This window comes from Marmota flaviventris, chromosome 3, assembly GCF_047511675.1.
Source record: "Marmota flaviventris isolate mMarFla1 chromosome 3, mMarFla1.hap1, whole genome shotgun sequence".
Classification (NCBI taxonomy): Eukaryota; Metazoa; Chordata; class Mammalia; order Rodentia; family Sciuridae; genus Marmota; species Marmota flaviventris.
This window is the reverse complement of record NC_092500.1, coordinates 178523535-178541375: the sequence shown is the minus strand read 5'-3', so window position 1 is coordinate 178541375 and position 17841 is coordinate 178523535. Positions and strand designations below refer to the sequence as shown.

Below are 17841 nucleotides of genomic sequence, written 5' to 3'. Positions count from 1 at the left end.
TAGGTGGCCAACCACGGGCGTCTTCTGGCTTCCGTGGCATCACGCCAGACACCCTCCAGCAGCAGGTGTCGTCTGTGTTCGCAAGCCAGCACCTGCTCTGGGTAGTCCTGTGAGCTGGGTCTGCAGCTGGGATGGCAGGGCCGCTCCTGGAGCCGGTCAGCAGCCCTGGCGTCTGGTGCTGGGGGTGGCAGCAGCTCCCAGCTGCACTGCACCCCTGGGTCGTGAGCGGGCCTTTCTCCGGGCAGAAGCTGACGTTATTCATCCTCACAGTGAAGGCAAAGCTCCCAAGCCAAGGAACTTGGGGTAGGCAATGAAGTCCACGATCTTCACCTTCAATTGGCCACCTTCTACCCACATGACTTATCAACTGGAAACATCTTAGTTCAGAGGAAACACATTTTAACGGAACTTTAACTGTTGTAGAACACCATGGCTACTAGGTATCTCTTCTGGTCTGTGATAAGGCTGTTGGTGCCTCATTTTGTGTTACTGACTTCCCACCCTGAAGCCTGAGGGGTGCTTTGAGCATCGGGTCCTCAGCTGCTGTAGCTGAGTTAAAGGGACAGTCTTGAACCCCAAGACATAGCAGGAGATGTCACCTGTCTTCTTGTGGCAGCTCGTGAGAAGGGCGGTTCCATCTTGAGAGGGTGCCCGATCTCTTTAAATAGAACAGAGGAGGCTGGACACCTGCGGGATTTTCAGGAAGCAGGTTTATTGAACTCATGGTCCAGAGAAACTGTTGGAGAGCCTAAAACATTCTCTGGACGGAGATTTTTGAAATTCTTTGAACTTTATACCCATGTGGGGCAGTGGGGACTTGGAAGTTTACATATAGAAGGAGTCTACATAAGATATTTTTCCCCTTAAAAAAAAAAAAGAAAGAAAAGTTCCTTTTAGGCCATACACAGGTCTTGTAAGTTTTTACCAAGAAAACAGAGATAATATCTTGTACAAAAGCTTACAGACTCTAAATCTGTCATACATTTTTGTGCAAACCTAGCATTTACAAGAAAGAGGAAAATACCAACCTCAATAACCTTTGCAGACATCCTGCTGATCTGACAGAGGAGAAGCTTGGTTATGGCAGGGTCTTTTGCGTGGGGTGCCTGGTCTGCTTCTCTCCTGCTGCGACCCTCAGAGCATGCAGCAGGCCTCACTGACTGCCATGCGGCACTCTTGCATGGTGAGCTGGCAGCGCTTGTCCCTGGGGGACGTGCCCTGTGACATGTTGCCGTTCCACGAGGGCACGTGGGTGGCTCAGACCTGCTCTTCCCTCTAGCCCTTTGGATGTCCCCATCGTGGCTTTGTTCAGAGGTCAGGTGGAGGGCTCTGCCCAGAGCTGTGCCCCTGCAGAACCTTCGCCCAGACCGCGCCCAACACCGGGCTTCACCAAAAGTCCTGTAAGGAGTGCAGCACTTCCTCTCTGTGGACGAGATCAGAGATGTCTGCATCACTTTTCTGCGTTTTGAAGGTGAGTTATTCATGCCAGAACTTAGCAGCCCTGGGTCTGGGGTGGTGGCTGGTTTGATGTTGGAGTCTAATGGATCACAGTGTTTGCCCCCGTATACGTGCACTGGTAGAGGTGAATGGTATGTCCCACTTCTGCTGCTTCTACCCAGCTGGGCACAGATGTGGGAGGGGTGGCTCGGGGGGAGGTAAACTGAGGCAACACTTGGGCTCAGGGCCAGTCACGGATTTCCTGCAGCAAAGCCAGGAGGACAAAACTCAACATCACCTTTCAAGATGGCTGAGTGAGTAGAGGGAGGAGAGGGCTGATGCCGTTTCCCCTGCAGTGGAATCATTCTGTGCACTTAGTTCAGCAGTTGGCAACAATCAGGTTGCTTGATATCTTAATCGTCAACATTCAAAGACTACGCCAGGAAGTAAATGCCTATATTAAAATCTGATTAGTAAAGATGATATTTATAAAGCAGGTGCATCCTTCACAAGTAAGACTAAATCATGAAGTCGCTCCGTACCTCTGTGGTGGGCCGACTTCTGTTGGTGGTCTTGCAAATGAAGTTGACGTGTTTGTCTTAGAATATAAGGGAGTAAGCTGGTTCTGCGGTTTCTGAGCTCCGGTGTGACCTGTGCAGGGAGGTGTGTGGGGAGTGGCTCTTACTCTGCAGCAGCTGCAGGAAGCTGGGCTGCCCCTCGCTGTCCTCGCAGGCCCCCGGGGCCCCTGCCGATTGAGGGTGACCCTTCCTCCAGCAGCACTGGTTGGTTTACCAGCTGCACCAGGATCTCTGACTCTGCCTGGCGTGAGCTGTGGAGCACAGTGAAGGCTTTTCAGAAACCTCCCACACACATGGTCTCCTGACTCCACGCTGAACTGGAGGTGAGGCCCTGGAGTGACCGTGAAGTCATGTACCAAAAAGGTGTCGCAGTGAAGGGGACGCACCAATGTCAGGGGACAGCAGGAGTTTGTGGAGACTCTGCCAGCCCTGCTGGGGGATGTGATCCCAGCATTTGCAGATCCTTACTTCAAAGGGTGAGGACCCCAGGAGGTGGATCATCTGGATGCCAGGATGCACGGGGCTGAGGGGAGGGGCACTGGCGTGACGTCTCAGGATCTGGGTGACTAGGGCTCAGTCTCCAGAGAGTGGGTCTGTGGATTGAAGCCCCCAGAGTGAGAAGGTTAGGCTAAGCTGGACCAGTGCCACTGCCTTCTGCATCGTGCAAGCTGTGGTTTTCAAGAGGTGTGCGAACAGAGTGAGGAGGACCCACAGCAGTGGAGTGCCACAGCTCAACGTGACACCCTGGAAGACACTAGAAGCAAGGGATTTTAAACAAGGCCTTCAGCCCCTTCACTAGATCAGAACAAACTGAAAAACAAGGCTGTCCTCCCTGGTCTGTGCTCCTCAGGGCCACGTATAGACCAAAGGCTGTCCTCCCTGGTCTGTGCTCCTCAGGGCCACGTGTAGACCAAAGGCTGTCCTCCCTGACCTGTGCTCCTCAGGGCCACGTGTAGACCAAAGGCTGTCCTCCCTGGTCTGTGCTCCTCAGGGCCACGTGTAGACCAAAGGCTGTCCTCCCTGACCTGTGCTCCTCAGGGCCACGTGTAGACCAAAGGCTGTCCTCCCTGACCTGTGCTCCTCAGGGCCACGTGTAGACCAAAGGCTGTCCTCCCTGGTCTGTGCTCCTCAGGGCCACGTGTAGACCAAAGGCTGGTCTCCTTGACCTGTGCTCCTCAGGGCCACGTGTAGACCAAAGGCTGTCCTCCCTGACCTGTGCTCCTCAGGGCCACGTGTAGACCAAAGGCTGTCCTCCCTGGTCTGTGCTCCTCAGGGCCACGTGTAGACCAAAGGCTGTCCTCCCTGGTCTGTGCTCCTCAGGGCCACGTGTAGACCAAAGGCTGTCCTCCCTGACCTGTGCTCCTCAGGGCCACGTGTAGACCAAAGGCTGTCCTCCCCGGTCTGTGCTCCTCAGGGCCACGTGTAGACCAAAGGCTGTCCTCCCCGGTCTGTGCTCCTCAGGGCCACGTGTAGACCAAAGGCTGTCCTCCCCGGTCTGTGCTCCTCAGGGCCACGTGTAGACCAAAGGCTGTCCTCCCCGGTCTGTGCTCCTCAGGGCCACGTGTAGACCAAAGGCTGTCCTCCCTGGTCTGTGCTCCTCAGGGCCACGTGTAGACCAAAGGCTGTCCTCCCTGGTCTGTGCTCCTCAGGGCCACGTGTAGACCAAAGGCTGTCCTCCCTGACCTGTGCTCCTCAGGGCCACGTGTAGACCAAAGGCTGTCCTCCCTGACCTGTGCTCCTCAGGGCCACGTGTAGACCAGAGGCTGTCCTCCCTGACCTGTGCTCCTCAGGGCCACGTGTAGACCAAAGGCTGTCCTCCCTGACCTGTGCTCCTCAGGGCCACGTGTAGACCAAAGGCTGGTCTCCCTGGTCTGTGCTCCTCAGGGCCACGTGTAGACCAAAGGCTGTCCTCCCTGACCTGTGCTCCTCAGGGCCATGTGTAGACCAAAGGCTGGTCTCCCTGACCTGTGCGCCTCAGGGCCACGTGTAGACCAAAGGCTGTCCTCCCTGGTCTGTGCTCCTCAGGGCCACGTGTAGACCAAAGGCTGTCCTCCCTGGTCTGTGCTCCTCAGGGCCACGTGTAGACCAAAGCTGTCCTCTAGCCCCTTGCTCTCAGGGCCACGTGTGTTCAGACTGTTTGCAGTGAGCTCAGTGTGGTTCTGGTCAAGGTGTCTTGAGCTCAGTCCTTCCTGTCTTGAGAAGGTGTGGCTGCCTTTATCTCAGGCTTGGAAAGAGCCTAGTTCAGGATCTCCTATTTTTTAATGGAATTAAAGATTGTAAACAACTAGACAGAAAACTCTCTCTCTCTTTATTTTTTATTTTTTTGGAAATGTTCAGAGAGGACAGTTGAACTGACTCCGTTCGTTTGCAGAGTCGAAGGTGCCTTCCTAGTGCACAGGCCCCTGGCGGCCTCCCCAACAACCCCGCTTGTCCTTCTGTGGTGTCCATCGTTGGCAGGTGGACAAGCTGTGCTGGGGTCCACTGACATGTCTGGACCAGTTGTGGAATTGCTTTCCAATTATTGATCAGGAAACTATGGGCAGGCAAGAACTCCCTGCCATCTTGACCTCAGGCAATCGGAGGCCTGGCCGTCTCTACTGATGTAACATAAGGAGGGAGGAGGCCAAGAAATGGGCTAACGTGTTTAAGAGCTGAGGTTCATGGGATTTTTATAGAGCGCATTTCCCTGGAGTGTGGTGGGGACCCCTTCTCCCTACCCTTCCCTTGCCCAACCAGCTACGGGAGGCCTGGTGCCCCGGGGATCCGCGGCTCACGCTATGCTGGAGGGGGCACATCTGCTTTTTCTCTTGCCTGGCTGGCACTGGTGTGATGGCTTCCTGGGTGCTCCTCTGGCCTCCCCACCCCACGCCCCATTTGTGGCTCTGTCCTGGTGATAGCACCTGCTTCACCACCGGGGTGACTGACATGGACACCGAGAGCGTTGTGGACAGAGCCTGTGACCACTCAGAGGGCAGGCTGCATTGGCAGGTTTGTGTCCTCTGAAGATTGGACTTGGGCACTGTGCAGATTCTGGGGAGAGGTCCCTTCACAACCGCTGTGACCAGGCCAGCACCTTGGCTTGATGGCTTTCTGCTCAGCACACAGAGACCTGTTCATAGATAACATCCACCTTTGCCATCACACATACTCAGGTAATGACCACCCACCCAGCTAGGCCTGCTGGTCTAGGTGCCTGGGGCAGAGGGTATAGAGAATCTCTGATCAGGGTACTGTCGGGTGTCTGAACAGCTCAGCCATGGAGCTGCTGCTCAGAAAAGCTCACCCTGCAGATGTCAGGTGAGAGCCCTTCTAGATTCCAGGTGACTCTGTCAAGAAACCCAATTTGTCTGCTTCCAGGAGGATCCGTGTCCTCCTCCCTGTGAGGCAGCTGGCCTGTCGGGGTGGTACAGGGCAGCGTCACCCGCTGCACAGGCTGTGGGTCTAGTCTGGTGCCTTCTTTAGACACATGTAGAACGGTCTGTTTTAGACCCGGAGGAGGCTCCTGCCAGCAACTGATCTCACTCCAAAGTGAGAATTGTCTCCATGTGTGAACAGGAGTGTGACTGCACGAGGATGTGTATGATGTGTGCGCATGTGAATGTGAGTGTGCAATGTAAATGGAAGCATGAGTATGAATGAGCATAGGAATGTGTGTGGGTGTGCTTCTAAATGTAAATGTGTGCACATGTGTGATTGTGAGTGTGTAACGTGACTGTATGTATGAATGTAAGTGTGCATATGAATGAGCATGTGAATGTGTGTGAGCACATTTGTGAATATAAATGTATGAATATTGAGGGTGCACTGTGTGAATTGCATGTGAATGTGAGCATGCACAAGTGACTGTGCATGTGTGAATGTAAGTGCATGTGAATGGGTATATGTGGGCATGCTTGTGTTGTAAATGTGTGAATGTGAGTGTGCATGTGTGTGCATGTCAGCACGTGTATCCATGAGCCTATGAATGTGTGCATGTGTGCATATGTCTGTGTATGTAAGCGTGTGCACATGGAAGCCTGTATGTGCCTGCAGGTAAGCTTTATGTGTTAATATGACCACGTACATGCGTGAATGGAAGCATATGTGTGCATGTGGATGCACGTGTTACTATGTGACGGCACTGGCAAGTCTCGTCCATCGTGTTTGGGGCCTGGTGGTGGCTGTCCACCTTGTGTGGACTAAAGGCCACACAGTCCCCGTTCTTTGGGCAGCACTTGTCTTGCATCAGCCAGCTCTGTGTGGTTGGTGCACACAGCACAGGCCTCATCACGTGTCACTCTGCAGTGAGCTGTGATGCTGCCATTCAATGTCGCCTTCTGGCTATTTTCAGACAGTTCCTGGTCTTTCTGTCTGCAGCTGCTCAAACTTTGACTTTTGTGAGGAGCTGCTTTCCAACACTGTGAAAGCTCTGGATGCCTGAGTTTCATGAGAAACCAGTATGGCCACGGGCTGTTGTCCATCTCCCCTCCTTCTCCCTCCACCACTGGTGTCCCTGGGCCACCTCTTCTCTTCATGCCTCTATCAAGGTGCCACGGGCATAGCAAGGAGAGCGTTCTCAAACCTCTTCTGCAGGTGCCTCTGGATTGGGTTCCACTTCTCCCTGTGGGAGACTGGACACCCCAGCAGCTCTGAAGCCGGTTCTGCCTCTTTCTGCAGCATGTGGTGCCTCATGGAATCCCCCGTTTGCTCTGAAATCCCCACTGTCTCACGCAGTGTTGGAGGCTGAGCTGAGGAGAGGAAGCCAGCCAGCCCTCCTGAACCCTGACAGGAGGAAGGACACACAGCAGGCTTGTCGGTCTGCTTTGAAGAACCACAAACACCGCTGGCCACCCAGGAGGGAGTCTACACAGCAGCACCACTTGAGCCCAGGGGTTCAAGGCCAGCCTGGGCAATACAGCAAGGCGTAGCTTCTGAACAAAAGTGGAGGGAGTCGCCGACACCCGTCAGGTGGTAGAGGTCACCCTGTGGCCTTCAGAGGAGGATGTGGCTGCCCTAGGAGAGGAGTCTATGGTGACTGCACACCTGAGGGGGAGGGGGTCCTCTGCCCCCACTGTCAGGAGCCCAGACTGGACCCTGTGTCCAGGCCCGAGGCTTTGGTCCTGGTATGAGGGAAGGTGGGGAACAGTCGTGGAATGGCGCTCTAGGCAGTGGGAAGGGTTTGTATTAGCCCAGTGCCGCCGTCGACACACTGCATGAGGCGCTGGTTCTTCTGTGTTGAACCTGGGGCCCATCTCTCTGTCTTGTGTGTCCAGTCCACGTGGGTTCTCCTGGGATGGTCACAGGTTGCAGCCTGAGCCACTTGGAGCTGCAGCCCTATAATCCCGTCCCCCGTTGGGGCGTCTGACACCCGCTCTGCTGCCAGCCCTCTCTCTTGCCCAGATGCAGGGCAGGTGGTCCCTGTGGCCGGTGTGCTCCAGATACACAGGCCTGGGCTCCGCAGCTGCTCAGTCTGCATTGTGAATGCGCCTCACCAGGCCCTGTGAGACAGGCCAGCAGAGCAGCATCCTTGCTGCAGGCACTTTACCAGGGGCAGAGGTGTCCTAGACAGCGGGAGTGCAGTGACAGTTAATGAGGAGAGGTCTTTTTAAATAGCTGATAAGTCAGGGAAAGGCAGAGAGCAGGTGTGTGGAAGGCTAGCCCTGGGGCAGATCTGTCCTCTTTCACCTTGTTAGAAGGGAAAGCACGCGGGGCGGGGGCAGGGGGCTCTGTTGGGTGCTCTGGGCAGGGGCCCTGAGGTTAGGGTGCGGGCAGCTCCAAGCCCTGAGTTCTTACGGGTCAGCCCTCAGGTTCCAGCTTTGGACTCATGCCCTGGCCTCAGGGAAAAGCCATATGTGCAAAGTAGCCACTGGGGAAAGAGTCGTGTAGGGTCCCACAGAGCAGGGAGCCCCCAAAGGGCAGCACACTGTCCCTTCATGGTGGAGGCATCCAGGAATAAAGGCCCAGGAAATGCCTTGGTGACAGTTGTGTCTTTGCAGGAGGCACAAGACAGGCCAGTCAGGCTATCTTGGATCAGTCAGGCCACATCAGGTCACCTGGGGCTACATGGGGTTAATTAGGGCACCTCGGGGTAATAGGGCTGCGTGGGGTCAGTCAGGCCAAGTGCAATCAGTCAGGGCCAGCTTGAATCAGGCAGGCTATGTGGGGTCAGTTGGAGCTATGTGGGGTCAGTCCAGGGTGCCTTTGGTCAGTCAGGGCTGTATGGGGTGGCCCTGTGTACCTGGATCTCACCTCACCTGAGTCAGGTGCAGGACAGCAAGGAAGCTGTCCCTCGTATAGTGTGAACTTGCTGGGACAGAGCTAGCCCTGGCCAGAGTCTGGCTTGGTGCCCTGTGTCTCCGGGTGTGGCTTCTTCCTGTGGGAACGCTGGCCTTGCCCTCTACTCCCCTGTCCTGAGTGTGGGGCTCACCTTATCCCTGCCAGGCTGCACTTGGCCTCTGCTCCGTGGCCCTGGGACTTCAGCTGTGCGACGTGACAGCTCTGACTGACAGCTAATGTTCTGTTTGGCTTTGCAGATCTGATGCCCGTTTGCTGGACGTGCCCACAGGGCGGTCACCACGGCGGGCGGTAAGTGCGCTCTGACCTGCCCCTTCTGACCTCTTGACCACTGGCCAAGCTAGGAATTTCCCCAGTGATTTTCTTTTCTGTTTCTTTGCAGGTCATCGTTGATTAAGATAATTTTTTTAATGTGTCACTGCATGAATCTCCATCTCCATCTCTGTAAATTCATAGAAGAAAAGTTGATTACTGTTTAGATACTTGTTTTGTCATTTTGAATGGGAAATATTGAAAACTAAAATTAAACGTACATAAATGCTATATCAGACTCATTTTTATTCAAGTAAAGTACAACATTCAGTGTTATAGTCATCGCTATTTATTCTATGGTTTAGGGAAAATAACCCCTAATGTAATGACATGCTTTCATGTGATATTAAACAGATTCCCAACAAATACATCCTGGCATCTGTTTTTATAGGCATGCTCATTCTACAAATTGTTAAAACCACTCTGCATTATGTGCTTAAACATTATCCAAATGAGGATCATATTTAAAAAGTTAGAAGTCACCCCACTATTTTTTAACATTGATAATTACCAAGTATCTGTGTTCAGAATTTAGTTAAGGTTTTTAAATATTTTTAAAGAAAATAATTTTGCAGGAAAGATATGAACAAGGGATGGGAAACGGGAAGATGTCCCATTAGAAATTCAGCGTGTTTGTGAATTAGACATGGTTGGTTCTGCACATGTCCACAGAAGGCCTGTTTGCCGTGGGTGTGCAGGGGTGATGTGTCAGGCAGCAGCTGAGTTCAGGGGCTGAAGACATTGGGAGGCCACAGAGCCATCCAGGAGTGGGGCGTGCAGGAAGGAAGGGCAGGGCAATGGCGGGTCAAGTCCAGGGTCTGCAGAGTGGGCCTCTGGAGTCCTGAAAGCTTCGTGGAAGGAACCCACATCCTGAGGAGTTTCTAATCTTCAGCTCCTCTGATGTGCTTTGCCTTTTTAGAAGGAACAATGGTAACATTTTGTTAATGAACCTAAATTAAAGGCACGAGAAACAGCCCACAGAGCCATATGCAGATTTTCCCTCCCTTCTGGAGGGAAGAGTCAAAACACAGCTCCACCTGAGGACAGCTGTAGAGAAGGCCAGGCACGGCCCTGCAGCCCACACCACCCTCCCAGGAAAACCACACGTTGTCTCTGAAGTTCCACGAGAATAACTGTGCTGGAAAAGGCTGCTTCTCCTGCTGCTGGACCTCAGGACCTCCAGGCACCAGGGACCCAGGGTAGCTGGCAGCGGACCTGTGGTGCTGAGCAGTTCCACCCTCCACGTCCCCGTGGTTCACTGCAGGCTGCACCTCACTGGATGGAGAGCATGTGAAGTGTTCTTTGTGGAGGGACCCAGGTGTGCGAGGAAGGCTCCCTGTTCTGAAGCCGCCGACACGGGAGGGAGATGACCCTCGCGGCACAGTGCTGCAGCCCGCGTCAGCTGAGGGAGGCCTGGGGCTGCCCCACACAGGGACACCCAGCAAGCACTGCCAGGCCTGCTTGGGGCGGGGAGAGACTTCTGCCCTCTTAGGGAGGAAGGCTGAAGGGGAATTCTCTCTGAGATCATAGCCCGTGCAAAGAAATCTGTGATCCTCTTCAAAGGGAAAATTAAAGCAGAAGAAGGAAATGTTTAATTAGTATGTTTCATCAAGACTAATTTTATAGAAAAAAATTATTATGATTCTTAGATTTCTCTAGTATGTGAGCAGAATCATGTTTGAAGGGTTTCTTATAATTAATAAATTCACTGACGGCCACAATCATCCACCTTGGGCTCCTTTCTCACTGGTATTGGCAGCTCTAAGCACACCCGTTGTATGTATTGTAAGGTGGGGTTTGTGTTATGGATCCTGGAGCCCAGGGTCTCAGTCTCCATGCCCTGGTGCACAGTGACCTGCTGTGGAGACGGTCATGAAGGTCAAGTTTGTGTTGAGTCTCTTGGATCCAGGTCTCAGGCCCCATGCCCTGGTGTATGGTGACCTGCTGTGGTGACAGTCATGGAGATCGAGATTTGTGTTCTCTCTTGGATCCAGTTCTAAGCCTCTTTCCCTAGAAGATGGTTACCCACTATGGTACAAGTCCACACAGGGTGAAATTTTCGTGTCTGGAAATTCCCACATTTGGTAATTTGTCAGTTTTGCACCTGCCAGCCTCTAAGTCTGCCCACTGTGTCTTTCCTGGTCCTGTGTGAGCTCTGTTACCTAAGGGCTGGATGGCCAGCCTGGTGTCCCTCACCTGTGTCTGTAGATGAGCGAGTAGGAAAGTGGGTTTCCTGCACTTGGAGTGTTTGGGGCAGGCAAGGCAGCATCCCCACAGTCTGTCTGCTTCTGTCTTACAGAGGTGCTGCCCCTTGCCAGTCATGAGGTCAGCAGGTGTCTGCATGAGTATCTTCCCTGAAGGGCTGTATGTGCCCATCTTGGGCACAGAAGGGCATCTGTGCACCAAGAGCAGATGGATGGACCTCGACGGGTTCAGAGAGTGGGCACCCTGGGTTCTGCATGCTGTGTGGACTCTGGCTTTCTTCGGTGCTTCCTCCAGGTCTGTCATGGACTAAAGGGCAGACAGACCTGGAGGGCCCAGGCACCCTCGGGAACATTCAGGTCGGTCTGTCTGCTTCCCAAGAAGTGCTGGTCTTTTCCTGGACTCCCAACTCACTTCTGAGAGTGAGAGCTCACCTCACTCATGGGTGTTTCTGAAGCATCCTGGGCCCTGGAACACCAGCCCTGAGAACTGGCGACAGGTAGCCTGGGCATCAGATGAGGAAAGCATGGTCAGGGGGCTGTAAGTCACAAGTGGCATTACCAGGCCTTCCTCTGCTGCTGCCTGTTCTGAGGGCTGTGGCCCTGTGCGTGGACATGCACGGTGATCTTGGGTGACAAGCACTTGATGGTAGGAGGTGGAGCCACTAAGGCCCAGTGCAGTTCTGCAGCCTTCACCAGCAGAGGGCCAAGGGCTGGGCTGATGGACAGACGCCGACATTTCTTTCTCTCTGGCTATCTCTGACTCTGTCCTCTCTCTCTGACCCTCTGTCTGTCATTCTCACTCCCAGGTGCCAACAGACACCAGGTGTGGCTGGTCACGCCATGGGCTGAGGTCTCTGCTGGCTGGCTCAGCTGCCCATAACAGAAATGACAAGTGGCCATGGCCCTGAGGTCTGAAAACCCTCCCCCACGTCTGGCTTCTTAGTGATCACAAGTGGGCATCTCGATTGTTTATGGGAGGAGGAAACGAGGAGAAGAACATCAGGGTGTCGTCGAGCCTCAGAACCAGCTCAGGCTCGTACCTGGGGGGTCCTGCTCCTCACTCAGGGATGGAGACTCCTCAGTGAGTCCTGCTGTGTGCAGGTCACCTTTGGGAAGACGAGTGGGCCACAGAGCTTGTTGATCCCCAGAGGACCACTGACCCAGAGCAGAAGACGCGGCTCCTCCTGGGCCACCCAGGTGCCTGAGTTGAGATGGAGGGTGACTCTGAATCCCTGGTGGTCATGGGGGTGGGCCATCATCAACCTGAGGAAGGACAGTGAGCTGAGGGGACATGGGAGTGAGCAGCTCACTCCTCGGCAGACTGGTCGCCTGCCTCTGGGGCCAGCACCCTTCCGTACCGGCTGATTCGCTGCCTGTTGGGGCCTTTCTTTTCTCTCTCCCAGAGCCCACCAGAGGCCTGGTTGTGTGAACAAAAGAGGCCAAGCCGGCCACAGCCTGTCTGAGGCAGGACACCGGGAACGTCCCGGGAGTGCGTGTACCCCGCTGAGCACGGTTCTCCACAGAGCAGGAGGGCTTTAACTGGCTGCCGGTGCCAGGAGGGTCACAGGGAGCTCAGCAAGGAGATGCATGTCCTAAGTTCAGCCTGGCCCTGTCAGCCGCTTGGGGCCCTTGGAGTGTCCTGGCATGGTGTCCTCCTGTCCCACTGGGCCTCTGATTCTCCAGCGATACTGTGCTTTGGACCCCAGGTGAGCTCATCCAGGCAGCCCTGCTGGAGTTTCTGATGCAGGTCCAGGTGGGGCCGGGAGGTGTGCATTTCTACACAGGATCCAAGGGTCTGCTTGAGGCAGCAGTTTCCCAGTTTGGAGGCCAGGACAGTAGAGCCCGGACAGTCTGACCCTGGATGTCGGTGTGCCGGCCGTGGCTGCGCACACCTGTTGGGCATTGCACAGCGTCCTGGAGTGCCCTGGCCCCTGTTCCTTGGCCACACCCTTCCCTTGCTTAACAAGGACTCTGGCTGTAGGGAGAGGGGGATGTGCCAGGCTCTGGGTCTGCAGAGGCCCCAAGAGCCCCTGCTGGCTCTCTGGCCCGGGCCTGTTTACCTTCTGGCTCTGCTTCCATTTCACCTCATGTCTGGCTGTCAGGGTACTGAGAGCCTCCACTTTTAAAATATTTGCTACATTGTTTTGCCAGGGACTTGAAAACCAGAAAGAAGTGACAATTACGATGTGAAACCGGTAATCAGTCGTGGCAGACCAGTGAGTGGAACTGTGGGAAGTGGGGGAAGGACCTCAGTCTACCTCAGTGTTTTTCCACACCATGAGCCTCAGATGCAGCCCATTCTGTGACGCTCCTGTGGGGTATCCGGGAGGGGAGAGCCCATCAGAACCACGCTGCAGGGTGCTGGCCTGGACGGCGCTCTGGTGTGCTGTGGGGCCCTGCCTGTCTTGCTGTTCTGGGGAAGAGCTTGGTAGCGGGTCTCTGCAGGCCAGAAAGTGCCTCTCCTGTGATGGTTCCTGGTAGCCTGAGAGGCCCTGAGAGCTAGCTGTTGGTGTGTCTGTCCCCTAGATGGAGCCGTGACCTGCTTGCCAAGCAGAGGTGCGGGGAGGTCTCGGGTCTGCACGCTGGGAGGGCACACAGCGGGCAGGACGAGGCGAGGCAGGAGACCAGCCCCGAGTCTGCCATTTTGGAATGGGGAAGTCGGCGTCCCCTGGTGTGCATCAGCAGCGTGGCTTTCTCATGGATACTGCTCACCACTTGTGCACGGGGGCGCAGACGGAAGCTGCAGGCTGTGACGGGCTGCCTTTTGTGGGGCAGGGGCTCGGACTGCAACTCCTACTGAGGCAGATCTCGGGCGGGTCCCTCAGAGGCTCCAGACACATGCTTCACATCTTAGGGGCTGCATTGGATTTAATTTCTGGCCTGGAATCTCTGCCAGATCACTTACTGTCTTATAAAGGGAGCTCTCACAGAACAGTCGTAGACTGGGAGTCATGTTCTGCACCAGCTGAGCACGCGAAACGGTGCAGGGGAAAGCCAGGCAGGCACCTCGGTGAGTGGAGCCGGAAGGTGGAGAGGGCTCTGCTGTGGGTCTGCATCAGCTGGCTCCCTGGAGATGGAGGCTGGGGAAGGTCTGCATACTGGAACTGTCCGCTAGCTGGGGACAGGCAGGCGCTCCTACAAGTAGCCTGTGGTCTCCATCACAGAACCTGGTGTGACCTAATAGAAAACCAAAGTCCCCCAGCCTCTCTGTGCTGTGCCTAAAGGACAGCTGTCCTGGCCACCCTGTACTTGGCCACCACCTGGCTCTTGCAGGGCCACACCCTGATTCCTCCCTTTGCTGGGTGACTTGGTCCTTCCCTCCACCTCACCACTCTGTGTGGTGGGACCCTCCTCCATCTCCACGACTCTCAGTGACCCTCATCTGCTCCTCTCCCATCCCTTCTAGGCTTCTTGAAGGGGTTTCTGCCCTCCTTCACCCCAGCCTCTCATTCTCCACCCTGGTCCCTTTAGGCCCTGCCCACCACTTCAGGACACTGCACTCAGGATCAAGGGGACCGGCACAGGGCTCAGCCCAGTGGCAGAGCCGGTTCTCCCCGTGTCCTGCTGGCACCATTGGGTGCAAGCCCCACACTCCTCCCCAGTCTCCAGGATGCTCTGTGGCTCCCCTCTTCCCTGCCACCTCTGCGGTCAGCCCCAGGGCTCTGGCCCACCTGAGCTCAGCCCTTGCATTTCTCCGGCTTCTTGCTTGGTGAGACACATGCCACTTCAGGGCTTTTAGTCTGGGTGCAGGACAACTGCTGCAGCATTTTCCCTCTGCCCGCCTAGTCCCCAGCTCCACACCCCATGTCCATCTCCTCTTGAGTTTCTACCATGCCTTTGAAAGGCCCAAGCCCTGTTAGGTACCCCCTGCCCAGCTGGTCTTGGCCATTGAGCTGCAGCTAGCTGGGAGCTGCAGATCACAAGCCTTTCCATCCACCATCCCCTGGGCCTAACGTGAGGCCTATCCCGAGTCTGGGCACCCTCCCCAGTCCACCCAGCTCTGAGTGTGCCTCCTGCCTGAATCCTGCTCCCCTGCTGTCCTTCTCAGCTCTAACCCAGCAGTCCTGATGGCCTTCAAGGCATGACAGTCACATGCTGCTCAGGCCAGACTCCCCATTGGCTTCCCATCCTACTGCAGGCTAAGCCCCTGGACCCTGGGTCTCGCTCCCAAGACTCAGCCCCCCTGGCCCCCGTCAGAGCCCAGGGGACCATTCTGCCTCCCCCTGTGAGGACACCATGCAGTCCACAGCTTCTGTCCTGCCAGGCTCTGTGCTGCCTCTGGCCTCCTCACCCTCAGTTCTACCCCGTCCACCACTTCGCCCGCATTGCCCACTGTTCCTCTTTCTGGCCACATCCCTAGGTTCCCTTGGGCAGGGCTTTCCTTCTCCTTCCAATGCAGAATCATTAGTGAAAGTTAACTGCACAGCATAAGTGGTGTTCAGTAAGATGTTTTGCATTTTATGCTGTCAAAATGAAAACCATAGTACATAACTTCATTAAACCACTAGGAGTTCATGTTTTAAAGTACAACTAACTACTTGAGGATCTAGTGCACCTTTCGAATTTGCAAATTTAATTAAAAGGCAGTGTCACTCCTGTCTGGGACTTGTCGGTCCCGTGAGAACTTCCAGGTAGAAGGTCTTCCGTAGAGTGGAAGGTCAGCCCTACAGATGTGGGTAGTGTGCATCATAGGGCCCTTGCAGGTGTGCGCTTCTGTATGGCTGGCATGTCATTGCCTGTCCCCACAGCCTATGAGGGGCTCGACCAGATCTCAGTCACAGGCAGGCAGAGCAGCCCTGGGGTGCAGAGGGATCAGTCACATGGGTACAGTCTCGAGGTCCCTGCTGTCACCCAGCAGGCACACACCACAGGGAAGGACAGAAGGGTGGCTGTGCACCCTCTCTTCTCTCCTGAGGTGGCCAGAGCACAGCTGGCCCATTCCCTGCGGTACGCTGGTCAGAGCTGGGACCCCAGACACCAGCCCCTGGCTCACATTTCCAATGGCATTCATGAGCTCTTTGATGGGACAGTGTAGTGGTTCCTAGTTTGTGGAGGGGACCGCGGTTGTCTGTAACCTGCAGGCTGCTGCTGAGGGTTTGATGAGCAGTGTGCTCCCAGGGCTTAGCTCTGCACAGGGTACACTGAGCTCTCTTTTCAAACCTCATTTGCTTTACATTTAGGTGGTATTCATGTTCACTAATGACTTGTGGCTGCCAACATGCCCTGCCTCACATGCAGGAATTAGGTCTGCTCTGCCAGACTGCTCAGATGCAAGCACACGGCCCTGGGGGGATGCCTGAACAGGGGTCTCTTGACCACTCCCAGGGACTCCTGCCCTCGACTGACACCAAACCCAGAGCCATCCCTGCCCTGCACACTGGTCCCTTCTGCCCAGGCCCTTCTTTGGGATGGGGTTTTGCCTTATGCCTTGGCACCTGGGAGTGTGGCTGGCACCAAGCATCGGTGAGTACTTGCCAGAAGGGAGTGAGGTGCCTGGACTCTTGGGAGAGGCCATGCGGCTGGTGTGGCTGCAGGACGGAAGATCTGTTCCCCGACCTGCAGCCACAGCTGGGCCTCACAGGAGGGGTGGTGAGGGAATGCCAGGAATGTGCAATCCCACTTCACTGAAGATTTTTCTGTTTAAAAATCCTAAAGAGCAGCCCGTCAGTGCAAGAGCTGTCCATTTACCAGCACATCAGAGTACAGCCAGGCTGTCACTAAAGGGGACGCTACTTTGGAAGAGTAATGTGAGTTTAATTACCTTCATTCCCTGCTGCCTTGGTTTGCGCTCCTCTGAAAGCTCTCTAGTTCAGCACAATGAAATCCGTACGATAAGAGGCGTGCGCTTCGCGACTCTCTGTCAAAGGCACGCTGTGTGCCTGAGTGGTATCTCCTGACTTGAGTAGGTGACCTCAGTCATGTGCCCCCTTCCCAGCTGTGGTGTGATTGCACAGATGTGGCTGTGCTCCTGCAGGCAGTGGGCTGGCTTGAGCCTTCTCTGCCAGGAAAGGTAGCTAGAGAGGGTTGAGGGCAGCCGCGCTGGGTCGGGGTGGTCCTGGATGCCTGGGTCCCCTGCCCATAGCCAGAGACACTGCTGAGTGTAGAGTGCCCTGGTGCTCAGCGGGTGAGCGCACCCCACTGTGGGGCACCATGTGCACAGCAGCCTAACGCTGTTTTCACAAGTACAGATGCAGCTGTCTCCCTTCCAATCCCTGCGACCAGTGCTTGGGGAACAGGGATCCGTGGTTTATAAAGTTAAATGCTGAGTTTTCCTCAAGTCCTCCCTTGTTTCTTCTCAGCCTCTGAGTTGGTGCCTTGTGTACATGAAGCACTCAGTGAATCTACACAGGGTTTTTGAGATTGGTGTGCGTTGTCTGTCCTGCTTTAGTCAAGTGGCAGCGTGACTTTTGAGAGCTGCTTCATAGAGGAGAGTGCTCTTGAGTGTGAAATTCAGTGGTTAGCAGCCATCTTTGATTTCTAACTCCAGGACGTTGCTTCTACCCCAGAAAGAACCCTGCAGCCCAGGAGCAGGTGCTGCCTCCGCCCTGGCCCAGGCCCTGGCAGGATCTGCCTTCTGAGTTGCAGGTCAGCCTGCGGGAGCATTCCTGTGAGAGGAATCACACAACAATCGTGCCTTCAGGTCTGGCTTTTTTCACTGAGGGAGGTGTTCAGGGCCTGTGATTTGGGATCTCTTAGTACTTTCTTATTTCCAAACACATTCACTCTGCGTGGCCATGTTCTACCTGTTCATTCCTCAGTGGCTGGACGTTGGTGCGTAACTTCTCACCCGTCATTGGTAGTGCCTCTGAGCACCTGCACGCTAGCACGCGTAGACAAGTGTGCACGTCCCCAGCTCCGCAGGGTACGTGGTGAGAACTGGGCTCTTCTGGGTCACACAGCGTCTCTCTCTCATTGAGACCTCACTGAACCATGTTTCATGGCTCTGCGCTGGGTGTTTCCAGTCCAGCCGTGGGACACGGCTCCCATCCCTCTACCTGTGCCTCTTGCTGCACTTTCTTGTTCATCAAGGCTCCCGG

At 55.0% G+C, this 17841-nt stretch overlaps 1 protein-coding gene and 1 long non-coding RNA gene across 2 annotated transcripts in view; both read left to right on the top strand.

Moving 5' to 3' along the window:
* Window positions 1-17841, top strand: part of Dlgap2 (DLG associated protein 2) — a 589656-nt gene that overhangs the window by 246139 nt on the left and 325676 nt on the right. The gene's annotated exons all lie outside the window — the stretch shown is intronic.
* LOC139705279 (uncharacterized) lies at window positions 872-8831 on the top strand. The gene is made up of 4 exons (XR_011707198.1): window positions 872-1183; window positions 1280-1471; window positions 6672-8579; window positions 8671-8831. It is a non-coding gene; the product is annotated as an uncharacterized lncRNA (long non-coding RNA).